Source organism: Tachypleus tridentatus, chromosome 1 (genome assembly GCF_004210375.1).
Source record: "Tachypleus tridentatus isolate NWPU-2018 chromosome 1, ASM421037v1, whole genome shotgun sequence".
Taxonomy (NCBI): Eukaryota; Metazoa; Arthropoda; class Merostomata; order Xiphosura; family Limulidae; genus Tachypleus; species Tachypleus tridentatus.
Genome location: NC_134825.1, coordinates 117,964,075 through 117,979,133, shown reverse-complemented (window position 1 = coordinate 117,979,133; position 15,059 = coordinate 117,964,075). Strand labels below are relative to the sequence as shown.

The 15,059-nt window shown below is 35.4% G+C and overlaps 1 protein-coding gene and 1 long non-coding RNA gene across 3 annotated transcripts in view; one reads left to right on the top strand and one right to left on the bottom strand.

The window, feature by feature from the left end:
- Nucleotides 1-15,059, bottom strand: part of LOC143222398 (uncharacterized) — a 50,836-nt gene that overhangs the window by 28,057 nt on the left and 7,720 nt on the right. Inside the window, exon 2 of one of the 2 annotated variants that reach the window (XR_013012227.1) lies at nucleotides 3,129-3,268. The exons of the other annotated variant lie outside the window; for it this stretch is intronic. This is a non-coding gene — a long non-coding RNA (uncharacterized LOC143222398). The remainder of the gene's footprint in view (nucleotides 1-3,128; nucleotides 3,269-15,059) is intronic. 2 annotated transcript variants of the gene reach the window in all.
- LOC143222384 (irregular chiasm C-roughest protein-like) overlaps nucleotides 1,059-15,059 on the top strand; it is a 74,828-nt gene continuing 60,827 nt past the window's right edge. The window contains exon 1 of the mRNA XM_076448843.1: nucleotides 1,059-1,668. The gene's annotated coding sequence lies outside the window, so the exon portion shown is untranslated. The remainder of the gene's footprint in view (nucleotides 1,669-15,059) is intronic.

Sequence of the window (15,059 nt, the reverse complement as noted above, 5' to 3'; positions counted from 1 at the left end):
TATTTGTTTATTATTGGCATGTTATTCTTGTTTTAACCTGTCCTTAAGCTTTAAAAAGCACCGTATGTTTCCAAAAAAATAGCTTAGGATACAATGATAATTTTGTTTACACGAGACTTATGAATCTCTTTAATTACTACAAAAGCGGATACTTCGTTTGAAACTATGTCACCTCAGATATTGTAATAAAAGAAAACATTGTACGGTATTGTAAAGTTCTAATGACCTATCGAGAAAATATTTAAAATATTAACTTGGTGAACGATCCGAGTCAGCCATGGGGGTGTTATAACGTGACGGTCAATCCCACTGTTCGTTGATAGGGTAGAAGAGTAGCCCAAGATTAATGTTGGGTGGTGATGACTTGCTTCCTTCCTTCTTGTCTTACACTGCTAAATTAGGGAACGGCTAGCGCAGATGGTTCTCATGTAACTTGGCGCGAAATGCAAAACAAAATCAAAACCAAACCGATCCGAGTCATCCTGTTGCCTGTCGGATACTACTAGAAACTTTAAAATATTCATATTATATTTTTTTAATTTTTACAATTTTTATGTTATGAGTTATTTTTGTATATTGATATTGTAATATTTAGATAAATCCTTGAATGGATTTGTTTTTATTTTTCTTACTATTCATTCATTTGTTATCAGTGTTACATTTATTAAAAAAACGTTTCTTAAACCATTTATAACTCAAAGACAAAAAACTGTTTTATCCCGATATTCTAGCAACGTATTCAATTATCTTTGAGTAGATAATATTGTATACGTATGTCTTCAGTGTGTAATAAATATTTCGGTTTAAGACAAACAAAAGCTCAACAAGAAAGGTTGGCACAAACATGTCAAAATAACAAGCTTTTAATAAGCACATGACTTTAGTTTCTTAGCAGTTTACCATTGTGAGTTCCACAGTTTTAAACAGACATCTATAGGTCAGTCTCGTTCATCAGTGAATTTAAATATTTTCAGTATTCTTCTCAGTTTCTTTATCTAAAACACGTGTTTCCTCCCCTGGCAATAAATCGACTCACCCACTCAGCCTGAACTCAGACAGAACCCTCTTACTCAGAAGCGCATCTGTCTCCTCTAGAGACTGAAGTAACTCCAAAGATATTAATAAACTTCAATAGAATGTCGTGTGAAACATTTTGAAAGTCAATTCGTTATTTTGTTTCGTGAAAGCGCACATTATCAGAAATAATGAATATTTGATTTTTATTCAAAGTCTTAGATGTGTTCTTGTTACCCATACTCTTGCCCCAAAACCTTAGATTATCATTGATTATCCTTGTTCGTCATCGTCGACGAAATTAGGTTGAAATTAAGAGCTGATTTACCCGCTGGGAACCACGTGTCAACATCAAAAAATCTCTTACTTTCAAACACGTGGATCGACAGAAGCTCCCGAGCCTCGAGCAGAACGCATTTGGGACGTCTTGTGATCTCTGTCGGATCATGCAGGAGCCAGATGTGACCGCAGGAAATGTAGGAGTATAGATAGCCAAGTTTAGTGCGCTCTTTCAACCGTTAGTGGTGACTGTTTGAGAGCTGTGAAAGCGCACACGAATAATTATTGCCATAATGAAAGACAAGCAGACATTGTGTCTCTGTAGGACCTACATCATAACGGAAAACATTTCAACGGAATGATTTTATTTTCTAGGTAAGGCTTTCAAAATGCTTCACCTTAACAGTGAATTTATTTAAGATACCATCAAGTACTCCATAACCTACGATTTGGCTTATCTTTTCTTATACCATCCTCAAAAAGCACAAGTGTTTTAATAATGTCGCATTTTCGGATTTAATCTTATGAACTATTTTTCTTTCGTACTAAACATTAATATCTGTCACATATATTTCTTTGTCATTCTAACGATTTGTTATATCACCCATAGATAGAAAAGAAAAAACAGTATCCTATCACAACAATGATAGGCTTACGTATAACTGTGTATTAATCTGCCTATTTATCTATTATATAGAAACATGGCTGAGGACGTAACGTTTATCTTACTTCGTTCTCGTATAATATTTTTGTTCCGCGTGGATCCCAATTGATTCATAGATAATTGTTTACAATAACTGTTTTTTTTTAATGTTTCAAAGGGTAATCCATCCTGATATGTAAACATAAACATTTAAGTTACATCAAATGTTTATCTAAAATCGAAACGTGGTACTGAAATCATAGTAATAATAATATTATAATTATATTATATAATAATAATATATATGTTATATGATGAAAATTCCAATGAATTATTAAATTCATTATTGTAAACGAACGTATTGTGCTTCAGATTTTAGAAAATTATAACAAGAAACCTTTAAAATATCATTAATGACAGAACAGTTGGTGTTTCGCTTATAATTTGTGAAATATGTAATGAACATTATATGTAAATAGGTCTGGAATGTCTTAGAAAAGGGAATATATGTTTGAACGAATAAGATGTGCATACACACTTCATATTTTGTGTGTTTTCTTAAATAAACACATAATTATTTAAGAATTGGGCCCGGCATGGCCAAGTGTGTTAAGGCGTGCGACTCGTAATCTGAGGGTTACGGATTCGCATCCCCATCGCACCAAACATGCTCGCCCTTTCAGCCGTGAGGGCGTTATAATGTTACGGTTAATCCCCACTATTCGTTGGTAAAAGAGTAGCTCAAGAGTTGGCGGTGGGTGGTGATGACTAGCTGCCTTCCCTCTAGTCTTACACTGTTAAATTAGGGAGGGCTAGCGCAGATTGTGTGAAATTCAAAACAAACAAACAAACATTTAAGAATTATGAAACTTTCAATCAAACACAGCACTACTGTATAATGCAACACAATACACTATCATTAAGGAACGCTGTAATTTTACTAGAATCTAAAGAATAAGTTATAGTTCTGAGTTCCTATTCATCTAAACTTGAACTTGTTGATTTCCTGACATTGGCATTTTCCTACGTCATTATAATTTTTTTAATATTTATATAATTCGAAATAAATTATTTGTTCCATAGATAATATAGATAGTATTAATTTGAAAATAACGTAAATATACCAAAATAAAATTCAATTAAAAACCTTTATTTGCCATTAATATGAAACGTTATATGATAAAGGTTTTACCGTTTCACTTCGTCGCTACAGTCTATGTCGCCATGTTCGATCATCACAATGTGTAATGACAATAACTACGAAGAAATATTGTGATTCAAAAGGCTCCATGGTCAGTTTGTCCTGCAACACCGCCGTTACGTTTTCCTTTCCTGTGGAATAGCAGGAATACCCGTTTTACTTTTCAGTTGCTTAACAAATGCGACGGTTGAACGCAAAATATGTCTGCAATCGTTATTTTGGTAAATAAGCCAATACACTATTGGTCTCGTTACCAAACGGAAATCCTTTTTAATTATGTTTTGCACTTCAGCCTTCTGCAAAAGAACGATTTTACTTCTCAGCTTTTACGTTCGTAGATTTTCACCTATTAAAATACGCTGCATTTTTATTTTGCACTACAGGAACACGACTTGTTACAGGTCCTTACATGGATGTTCCTGGTTTCCCAAACAGATCCACATTTCTTTGCTTTACAATGCCAATTAGTGCAATGAACATCCCTGTCTAGGAAATTATAAGTCTCCGATCAGACCACATCTTCACGACAAGTGTACATGAACATTTTATGTCGGAAAAGACTAGTAAATATTTTCCCAAAAGCGAACAATTTTCATCAACTTTATATTGATTGTAATTGACACGTGACTTGCTAATTCGTGTTTTCGAAATCATTTTAACATCACGTGCTCTACCTTTTATTTATTATATAACGTGTGTTTGTTTTTTTGTGTTGTTTTTAATTTCGCGCAGAACTACTCGAGGTCTATCTGTGCTAGCCGTCCCTAATTTTGCAGTGTAAGATGACAAGGAAGCCAGCTAGTCATCACCACCCACCGCCAACTCTGGGGCTACTCTTTTACCAACAAATAGTCGGATTGACCGAACTATTATAACGCCCCCATAACTGAAAGGGCAAACATGTTTGGTGTGACGGGGATTCAAACCCGCAACCCTCGGATTGCGAGTCGAATGCCTTAACCACCTGGCCCGATTTAATTCTAATCGTGAAAATTTAACAGAAAGGAAACATATTCTTTCTGAAAAAAGCTTATACGTATATATTATCTCAAGATAAATATGGCCCTGCATTGCCAGTTGTTTAAGGCACTTGACTCGTAATATGAGGGTGGAGAGTTCAAATCCCCGTAGCCCAAAACGGGCTTGCTCTTTCAGCCGCTGAGGCGTTATAATGAGAAGGTCAGTTTCACTATTCGTTGGTAAAAGAGTAGCCCAAGAGCTGGCGGTTGTTGGTGATAACTAGCTGTCTTACCTCTAGCCTTACACTTTTAAATTAGGGACGGCTAACACAGATAACCCTTGTGTAGTTTTGCGCGAAATTCAAAAACAGACAAAGAAACAAGATAAATGTATTTTATCCTGATCTTTATATCCTAAAAGTAGATAACACTTCTGTAGACAGATGACAGACAGTTCAGTAACCAATATAACACGTCTCAAAGTTTTCTTTTCGAATCAAAGGTGTAAGTAATAAAACAAACTGTCCGTGTAGAGATACACGTGAAGATATTCAGTTAAGTAGTGCCTGTCAACGTGATCCGAAACGTTTGTGTTCATTATCTCATTAATACATTCTCCGCTTCAACATGAAGGTTTCTCTGATAAGGAAAAACGTATCTGAACAACGTTATTCGAAAACAAAAAATTAATATGGCAATACTTGTATGTTTGTGCTTTCTTATACCAAAGCCACATCGGGCTGTCTGTTAAGTCCACCGAGGAGAATCGAACCCCTGATTGTAGTGTTGTAGGAGAAAATAGATGTTAAGAGATTTGTTTTATTAATATAGTTTGTTCAATTTTTTTTTCACAGTTATTCTCAGTGGGTGTGGGTGTGTTTTTTTTTATAGCAAAGCCACATTGGGCTATCTACTGAGTCAATCGAAGGGAATCGAACCCCTGATTTTAGCGTTGTAAATCCGTAGAGTTACCGCTGTACCAGAGGGGCTGAGTGACGATATATTTGTAATAAAACGTCACTTTAACATGACACGTGTAGTACATTATTCTAAGTAAATCTGTGTGTTCCCAGTACTGTTCTATCCTAAGCCTTGCGTATTTAGCAGCAGTTTGCGCTTCATTCGTAATCTCCACGCACTTATACGGTTTTAAGACTCGTTATATCTTCAAATACGCATGCGTACTCTACGCGCGAGAGAATATCTCAATGTTTTATGAATGGCGAAAATTTTAGGCTTAAAACATTTCGTATAAAAAAATTTGTTTTGAATTTCACACACAGCTACTCGAGGGCTATCTGTGCTAGCCGTCCCTAATTTAGCAGTGTAAAACCAGAGGGAATGCAGCTAGTCATCACCACCCACCGCCAACGCTTGGGCTACTCTTTTACCAACGAATAGTGGGATTGATCGTCACATTATAACGCACCCACGGCCGAAAGGGCGAGCATGTTTAGCGCGACGGAGATGCGAACCCGCGATCCTCAGATTACGAGTCGCCCGCCTTAACACGCTTGGCCATTCCGTGCCATTTCGTATAAATACAATTGCAAAAGACAAATTATGAATCTCGTATTTTATAAACTTGTTTGTAACAACAAAATACTATGTTGAACGATGTGAAACTTCGCAGGAATATATATTTCAATAGACTGCTGGCACTCTTCGAAAAGACAAAGAGAGAGTTTTTCATATTACTTTTGTTATATTGCCTTTCATTACATTTGGTTCGTAAAAGGAATAATAACACATCGAGTTGAACAATTACACAAGGGAATACTTTGTAGGTACAAAACCAGTAATATCCTTCAGTGTTTAAAAATATCTTTGTAAAAACGGCTGGTTTGGGTTGAGAAAATGACGTTGTTCGCTACTCTACATAAAAAAAAAAAAAAACACTCAACCCATACCAGTTGTTTCTACATGGATATTTTTCTCTGCAAGTGAGTTTTCTCGTCATTACTGATTCTCAGTGTTTCGTAGGCTGAGGGCGGCCCGCCATGGCCAGGTGGGTTAAGGCACTCGACTCCTAACCCGAGGGTCGCAGGTTTGAATCCCCGTCACACGAAACATGCTCGCCCTTTTAGCCGTAAAGGCGTTATTATATGGCGGTCAATCCCACTATTCGTTGATAACAGAGTATCCTAAGAGTTGGCGGTGGGTGGTGATGATTAGCTGCCTTCTCTTTTGTCTTACACTGCTAAATTAGGGACAGCTAGCAGAGATAGCCCTCGTGTAGCTTTGTGCGAAATTCAAAACAAACATACTATTTTAATGTAATATAATAAACATTACAATTTTTCCAAACTGTCAAAATTCTGCAATCACACAAATATTTGTTTAAATTGTTATATCATACAGAGATATGTTTATATTGTTATATCATACAGAAATGTTTAAATTGTTATATTACACAGAGATCTGTTTAAATTGTCATGTCACACAGAGATCTGTTTAAATTGTTAAATCATACAGAGATCTGTTTAAATTGTTATGTCACACAGAGATCTGTTTAAATTGTTATGTCATACAGATATCTTTTTAAATTGTTATATCATATGGAGAGCTGTTTAAATTGTTATGTCACACAGAGATCTGTTTGAATTATTATCTCACACAGAGATCTGTTTAAATTGTTATGTCATACAGAGATTTGTTTAAATTATTATATCACACAGAGATCTGTTTGAATTATTGTCTCACATAGAGATTTGTTTAAATTGTTATGTCACACAGAGATCTGTTTAAATTGTTATATCATACGGAGAGATGTTTAAATTGTTATGTCGCACAGAGATCTGTTTAAATTGTTATGTCACACAGAGATCTGTTTAAATTGTTATGTCACACAGAGATCTGTTTAAATTGTTATGTCATAAAGAGATCTGTTTAAATTGTTATGTCACACAGAGATCTGTTTAAATTGTTATGTCACACAGTTATCTGTTTAAATTATTATCTCACACAGAGATCTGTTTAAATTGTTATGTCACAAAGAGATCTGTTTAAATTGTTATGTCACACAGTTATCTGTTTAAATTATTATCTCACACAGAGATCTGTTTAAATTGTTATGTCATACAGAGATCTGTTTAAATTGTTATACAATACAGAGATTTGTTTAAATTGTTATGTTACACAGAGACCTGTTTAAATTGTTATGTCATAAAGAGATCTGTTTAAATTGTTATATCACACAGAGATATGTTTAAATTGTTATGTCGCACAGAGATCTGTTTAAATTGTTATGTCGCACAGAGATCTGTTTTAATTGAAACAGAAGAATATGTGAACTTTTTATAACCTATCCTATAGTTTGATCCAGAGGAATAACCAAGTAAAATAGTTGAAGTGTATGGTGTGAAACAAAATAAACAATGTGCCACTAGTTTAAGTCAAATAAACACACAAAAATAACAGTAAAACAATGTGCCACTAGTGTAAGTCAAATAAAGCATACAAAAATAACCTATAAACAATGTGAGCTTGTGTAAGTCAAATAAAGCATACAAAATTAACCTATAAACAATGTGCTGCTTGTGTAAGTCAAATAAAGCATACAAAATTAACCTATAAACAATGTGCTGCTTGTGTAAGTCAAATAAAGCATACAAAAATAACATATAAACAATGTGCCTCATCCTTAACTTCTTCGACTATTAAAAATGTTTTGTATTTCGGCTGCTTCATACATTCAAAATAGTCAATTGACTAAAACAGTGTTCTACATTCCAACTTCTTCAAATTGGTTTTAGTTTTTGTTGTTTCGATTGCTAAACGGTTTTTCTTCATAGAAATGTTCTATATCTCCCACATGAAAATAGTATAATACGAAATTTCATAAAATCCCATATTTCATCTTAATGTAACGCGTTTGTCTCAAAGTAAACATCTTCCCTGTTTCATAGTATTTTATTATTATTACGGTTGATAAGTTAGTCAGTTATAAGATAACCCTGGAATAATTTGTTTTCCAAACGTTTCATGAGATACATAATTGCATTGTGGATTATTTATTTGTTTGTTTTTGAATTTCGCGCAAAGTTACTCGAGGGCTATCTCCCCTAGCCCTCCCCAATTTAGCAGTGTAAGACTAGAGAGAAAGCTACTATTCATCACCACCCACCGCCAACTCTTGGGCTACTCTTTTACCAACGAATAGTGGGATTTAACGTCCATGTTTAAAATATCTTAGGTGTTCTACTGAAGTAGACGTCAATCAAAAATAGATAGAATTCTGCCAGTGTAAAATTTCTCTTTATTTCAGTGAAATATTAAGTTATACAGAATCGTAGACTTATTTTACACCGAATACTTGTCCATAATCAATAACTTGATATCATTAATACTTTGAAAAGGATTGCAAGATTCTGCAACTTAAATTACATGTGAAAATGAAAATAGAAAACTGCCCCCAGCTAGTGAAGCGGTAAGTCTACGGATTTACAATGCTAAAATCAGGAGTTTCGATTACCCCTCGGTGCCCCCCGCTAATACAGCGGCAAGTCTTTGTAGTTACAATGCTAAAATCAAGGGATTCAATTACCCCTCGGTGCTCCCCGCTAGTACAGCGGTAAGTCTTCGTAGTTACAATGCTAAAATCAGGGGATTCAATTACCCCTCGGTGCTCCCCGCTAGTACAGCGGTATGTCTCCAGATTTACAGCGCTAAAATCAAGGGTTCGATTTCCCTTGGTGAGCTCAGCAGATAGCCTGCTGTGGCTGTGCTATAAGAAAACACACACACACACACACACTTTACCCTCGGTGACCTTAGCAGATAGCCAGATGTGGCTTTGCTACAAAAAAACGCACAAACACACGAAATAGAAAACTAGCTATAATCGTGAGATATTAGGTTAATAAAGAAATTTTACAATTCGATGTGTGAAAAGTTTATTAAACGAAGTTTCCTCTCTAAATTAACCTTCGTTTGAGTTGTGGGTTTTAACATGTATATAAAACATGTTATTTGTTTTTGGTTTTGTTTTTTTCACGAAACTTATCTAGTCTAAATTATGAGATTTTCTTAACCTTATATGCGATGGCTTGTATTTGTAGTTTACTTGTTTTAAGTTTCAATTTCTTAATGTGGTGCATTTATCTAAATATTTTATCAATAAATATCCTCACTAGATTACATTTCACACTCTGCGCACTGTCAACAAACTAATTATGCTTTAAAAACCTCTGGTCAAAATCATTTCTGTTGTGACCTGTCTTTATTAATGACATAGAATTTAATATAAGAAACACATAGTGCATGATTTGAATAGAATAATGACACAATATTCCTACAAAATCATTTATTAAATAATAATAACTGTGTATGTATGTTTTAATTACAATCTGCTAGTGTATAACAAATGTTCTTGCCTTCAGTAAGGCCTGATAAATGAACAAAATTCTTAAATACGTTATTACTTTAAAGGAGAAATTAGGAATTTTATTAAACACGTCACGCATTCAGTTGTATAATCACCCAATTAAATTTAAGATGTGAAATGGTTTCATTGTTAGCTCTTCTAACTAAAAAGTTTGTATATATCTTTTTACGTTAAAACGGGTTTATAGGTCGTTAAAACTGATGTGAGATTTATTAAAGTGCCATAGCTAATGCTTCAAGCTTTATTTGTTTCTGAAACAGCATTTGATGTCTTTTTTGTTACGATTGAACCTTATGCATTAGATAAATAACTGTAAAGGGAAAGCAGTATATTTGAATTTTCTAAGCCCAGTAAGTAAGTCAAAACGTGCAATGTTCAGATATTCAACAAAATAGTTGCGAAGTCTTGAAAGTAACCCTAAAAACAACCCGTCCACAGACATGTCTTTCAAGAATACTCTTCCGTATACTTTTCGAACGTATTGTTTCGTTTGTTTGTTTGTTTTGGAATTTCGCACAAAGCTACTCGAAGGGCTATCTGTGCTAGCCGTCCCTAATTTAGCAGTCTAAGACTAGAGGGAAGGCAGCTAGTCATCACCACCCACCGCCAACTCTTGGGCTACTCTTTTACCAACGAATAGTGGGATTGACCGTAACATTATAACACCTCCACGGCTGAAAGGGCGAGCATGTTTGGCGTGGTAGCAATACGAACCCGCGACCCTCGGATTGCGAGTCGCACGCCTTAACGCGCTTGGTCATGCCGGGCCTACATTAATAATTAAAGTTTTAATTGGTTAATATAAAAAATGGAATTGTATTTATTTTCATTAGGAATTTTTTGGTTATCGTAGAATATCAGAAAAGAGAAGGATATGTGTGTTTTTTTATAAATTGTTGCAGTCTCAACAGCTTTGATTTTGTTTACAAAACAACTGTCTATCTGAAATTATAATGAAAACATTAGAAATAAGCGTTATTCCTAAGCAAACCATTTTACTATGAATTAACTACTGAAGTACATAGACGGAAATTATTTCATGAAGGAAAAGCGAAACATCAAAATATTTATAAATGACACGGGGATCAGTACAGTTAATGACGAACGAATAACAGTTGTTTTGGTTTTCTAATGGTTTCTGAATCCCACAAGCCTCGTCTGTCATGTTTGGTACCATTAAAACTAGGAAGAAAAGCAGAAATCTTTCATTACGAGCTGTCTTTACCATCTCATTTCCTTAGTTTCTAATTAAGCCATAATCAGTTTTGATTTACAGCCCAAGTCAAACTCTAAACAGAAGCTGTCGACCACTTGTTACTGTAAACCGTATGTTACAGCCCCTCTCAAAGTTATGACGTAGCTGGGAAACTGAACGCTTAGCCTATTTACAAACGTTTCTATGTTCCAGTAACCACCATTCTGTTTAACTTAGCACGTGCAAACAACTTTGTCCAGAGCTGTACAAATATGTAACCTGTACGAGCTATAAAAATGACTTATCAAATGACTTTGACCAGAGCTGTATAAATATGTAACCTGTACGAGCTATAAAGGTAACCTATCAAATGACTTTGCCCAGAGCTGTATAAATATGTAACCTGTACGAGCTATAAAGGTGACCTATCAAATGACTTTGTCCAGAGCTGTATAAATATGTAACCTGTACGAGCTATAAAGGTAGCCTATCAAATGACTTTGCCCAGAGCTGTATAAATATGTAACCTGTACGAGCTATAAAGGTGACCTATCAAACGACTTTGTCTAGAGCTAAATAAATATGTAACCTGTACGAGCTATAAAGGTGACCAATCAAACAACTTTGTCCAGAACTGTATAAATATGTATCCTGTACGAGCTATAAAGGTGACCTATCAAATAACTTTGTCCAAAGCTGTATAAATATGTAAACTGTACGAGCTATAAAGGTGACCTATCAAACGACTTTGTCCAAAGCTGTATAAATATGTAACCTGTACGAGCTCTAAAAGTGACCTATCAAACAACTTTGTCCAAGCTGTATAAATATGTAACCTGTACGAGCTCTAAAGGTGACCTATCAAACAACTTTGACCAGAGCTGTATAAATATGTAACCTGTACGAGCTCTAAAGGTGACCTATCAAACAACTTTGACCAATGCTGTATAAATATGTAACCTGTACGAGCTATAAAGGTGACCTATCAAACAACTTTGTCCAGAGCTGTATAAATAAGTAACCTGTACCAGCTATAAAGGTGACCTATCAAATGACTTTGTCCAGAGCTGTATAAATATGTAACTTGTACGAGCTATAACGGTGACCTATCAAACAACTTTGTCCAGAGCTGTATAAATATGTAACCTGTACGAGCTCTAAAGGTGACCTATCAAACAACTTTGTCCAGAGCTGTATAAATATGTAACCTGTACGAGCACTAAAGGTGACCTATCAAACAACTTTGTCCAGAGCTGTGTAAATATGTAACCTGTACGAGCTCTAAAGGTGACCTATCAAACGACTTTGTCCAGAGCTGTATAAATATGTAACCTGTACGAGCTCTAAAAGAGACCTATCAAACAACTTTGTCCAAACTGTATAAATATGTAACCTGTACGAGCTCTAAAGGTGACCTATCAAACAACTTTGTCTAGAGTTGTATAAATAAGTAATTTGTACGAGCTATAAAGGTGACCTATCAAATGACTTTGTCCAGAGCTGTATAAATATGTAACCTGTACGAGCTATAAAGGTGACCTATCAAATGACTTTGTCCAGAGCTGTATAAATATATAACCTGTACGAGCTATAAAGGTGACCTATCAAACAACTTTGTCCAGAGCTGTATAAATATGTAACCTGTACGAGCTATAAAGGTGACCTATCAAACAACTTTGTCCAGAGCTGTATAAATATGTAACCTGTAAGAGCTATAAAGGTGACCTATCAAACAACTTTGTCCAGAACTGTATAAATATGTAACCTGTACGAGCTATAAAGGTGACCTATCAAATGACTTTGTCCAGAGCTGTATAAATATATAACCTGTACGAGCTATAAAGGTGACCTATCAAATGACTTTGTCCAGAGCTGTATAAATATGTAACCTGTACGAGCTATAAAGGTGACCTATCAAACGACTTTGTCCAGAGCTGTATAAATATGTAACCTGTACGAGCTCTAAAGGTGACCTATCAAACAACTTTGTCCAGAGCTGTATAAATATGTAACCTGTACGAGATCTAAAGGTGACCTATCAAACAACTTTGTCCAGAGCTGTATAAATATGTAACCTGTACGAGCTATAAAGGTGACCTATCAAACAACTTTGTCCAGAGCTGTATAAATATGTAACCTGTACGAGCTATAAAGGTGACCTATCAAATGACTTTGTCCAGAGCTGTATAAATATGTAACCTGTACGAGCTATAAAGGTGACCTATCAAAGACTTTGTCCAGAGCTATATAAATATATAACCTGTACGAGCTATAAAGGTGACCTGTCAAACAACTTTGTCCAAAGCTGTATAAATATGTAACCTGTACGAGCTATAAAGGTGACCTATCAAACAACTTTGTCCAGAGCTGTATAAATATGTAACCTGTACGAGGCTATAAAGGTGACCTATCAAACAACTTTGTCCAGAGCTGTATAAATATGTAACCTGTACGAGCTATAAAAGTGACCTATCAAACAACTTTGTCCAGAACTGTATAAATATGTAACCTGTAATGAGCTATAAAGGTGACCTATCAAACAACTTTGTCCAGAGCTGTATAAATATGTAACCTGTACGAGCTATAAAGGTGACCTATCAAACAACTTTGTCCAGAGCTGTATAAATATGTAACCTGTACGAGCTATAAAGGTGACCTATCAAACAACTTTGTCCAGAGCTGTATAAATATGTAACCTGTACGAGCTATAAAGGTGACCTATCAAACAACTTTGTCCAGAGCTGTATAAATATGTAACCTGTACGAGCTATAAAGGTGACCTATCAAACAACTTTGTCCAGAGCTGTATAAATATGTAACCTGTACGAGCTATAAAGGTGACCTATCAAACAACTTTGTCCAGAGCTGTATAAATATGTAACCTGTACGAGCTATAAAGGTGACCTATCAAACAACTTTGTCCAGAGCTGTATAAATATGTAACCTGTACGAGCTATAAAGGTGACCTATCAAACAACTTTGTCCAGAGCTGTATAAATATGTAACCTGTACGAGCTATAAAGGTGACCTATCAAACAACTTTGTCCAGAGCTGTATAAATATGTAACCTGTACGAGCTATAAAGGTGACCTATCAAACAACTTTGTCCAGAGCTGTATAAATATGTAACCTGTAATGAGCTATAAAGGTGACCTATCAAACAACTTTGTCCAGAGCTGTATAAATATGTAACCTGTACGAGCTATAAAGGTGACCTATCAAACAACTTTGTCCAGAGCTGTATAAATATGTAACCTGTACGAGCTATAAAGGTGACCTATCAAACAACTTTGTCCAGAGCTGTATAAATATGTAACCTGTACGAGCTATAAAGGTGACCTATCAAACAACTTTGTCCAGAGCTGTATAAATATGTAACCTGTACGAGCTCTAAAGGTGACCTATCAAACAACTTTGTCCAGAGCTGTATAAATATGTAACCTGTACGAGCTATAAAGGTGACCTATCAAACAACTTTGTCCAGAGCTGTATAAATATGTAACCTGTACGAGCTATAAAGGTGACCTATCAAACAACTTTGTCCAGAGCTGTATAAATATGTAACCTGTACGAGCTATAAAGGTGACCTATCAAACAACTTTGTCCAGAGCTGTATAAATATGTAACCTGTACGAGCTATAAAGGTGACCTATCAAACAACTTTGTCCAGAGCTGTATAAATATGTAACCTGTACGAGCTATAAAGGTGACCTATCAAACAACTTTGTCCAGAGCTGTATAAATATGTAACCTGTACGAGCTATAAAGGTGACCTATCAAACAACTTTGTCCAGAGCTGTATAAATATGTAACCTGTACGAGCTATAAAGGTGACCTATCAAACAACTTTGTCCAGAGCTGTATAAATATGTAACCTGTACGAGCTATAAAGGTGACCTATCAAACAACTTTGTCCAGAGCTGTATAAATATGTAACCTGTACGAGCTATAAAGGTGACCTATCAAACAACTTTGTCCAGAGCTGTATAAATATGTAACCTGTACGAGCTATAAAGGTGACCTATCAAACAACTTTGTCCAGAGCTGTATAAATATGTAACCTGTACTTTGTCCAGAGCTATAACCTGTACGGTGACCTATCAAACAACTTTGTCCAGAGCTGTATAAATATGTAACCTGTACGAGCTATAAAGGTGACCTATCAAACAACTTTGTCCAGAGCTGTATAAATATGTAACCTGTACGAGCTGTATAAATATGTAACCTGTAGCTATAAAGGTGACCTATCAAACAACTTTGTCCAGAGCTGTATAAATATCCAGAGCTGTAACCTGTACGAGCTATAAAGGTGACCTATCAAATGACTTTGTCCAGAGCTGTATAAATATGTAACCTGTACGAGCTATAAAGGTGACCTATCA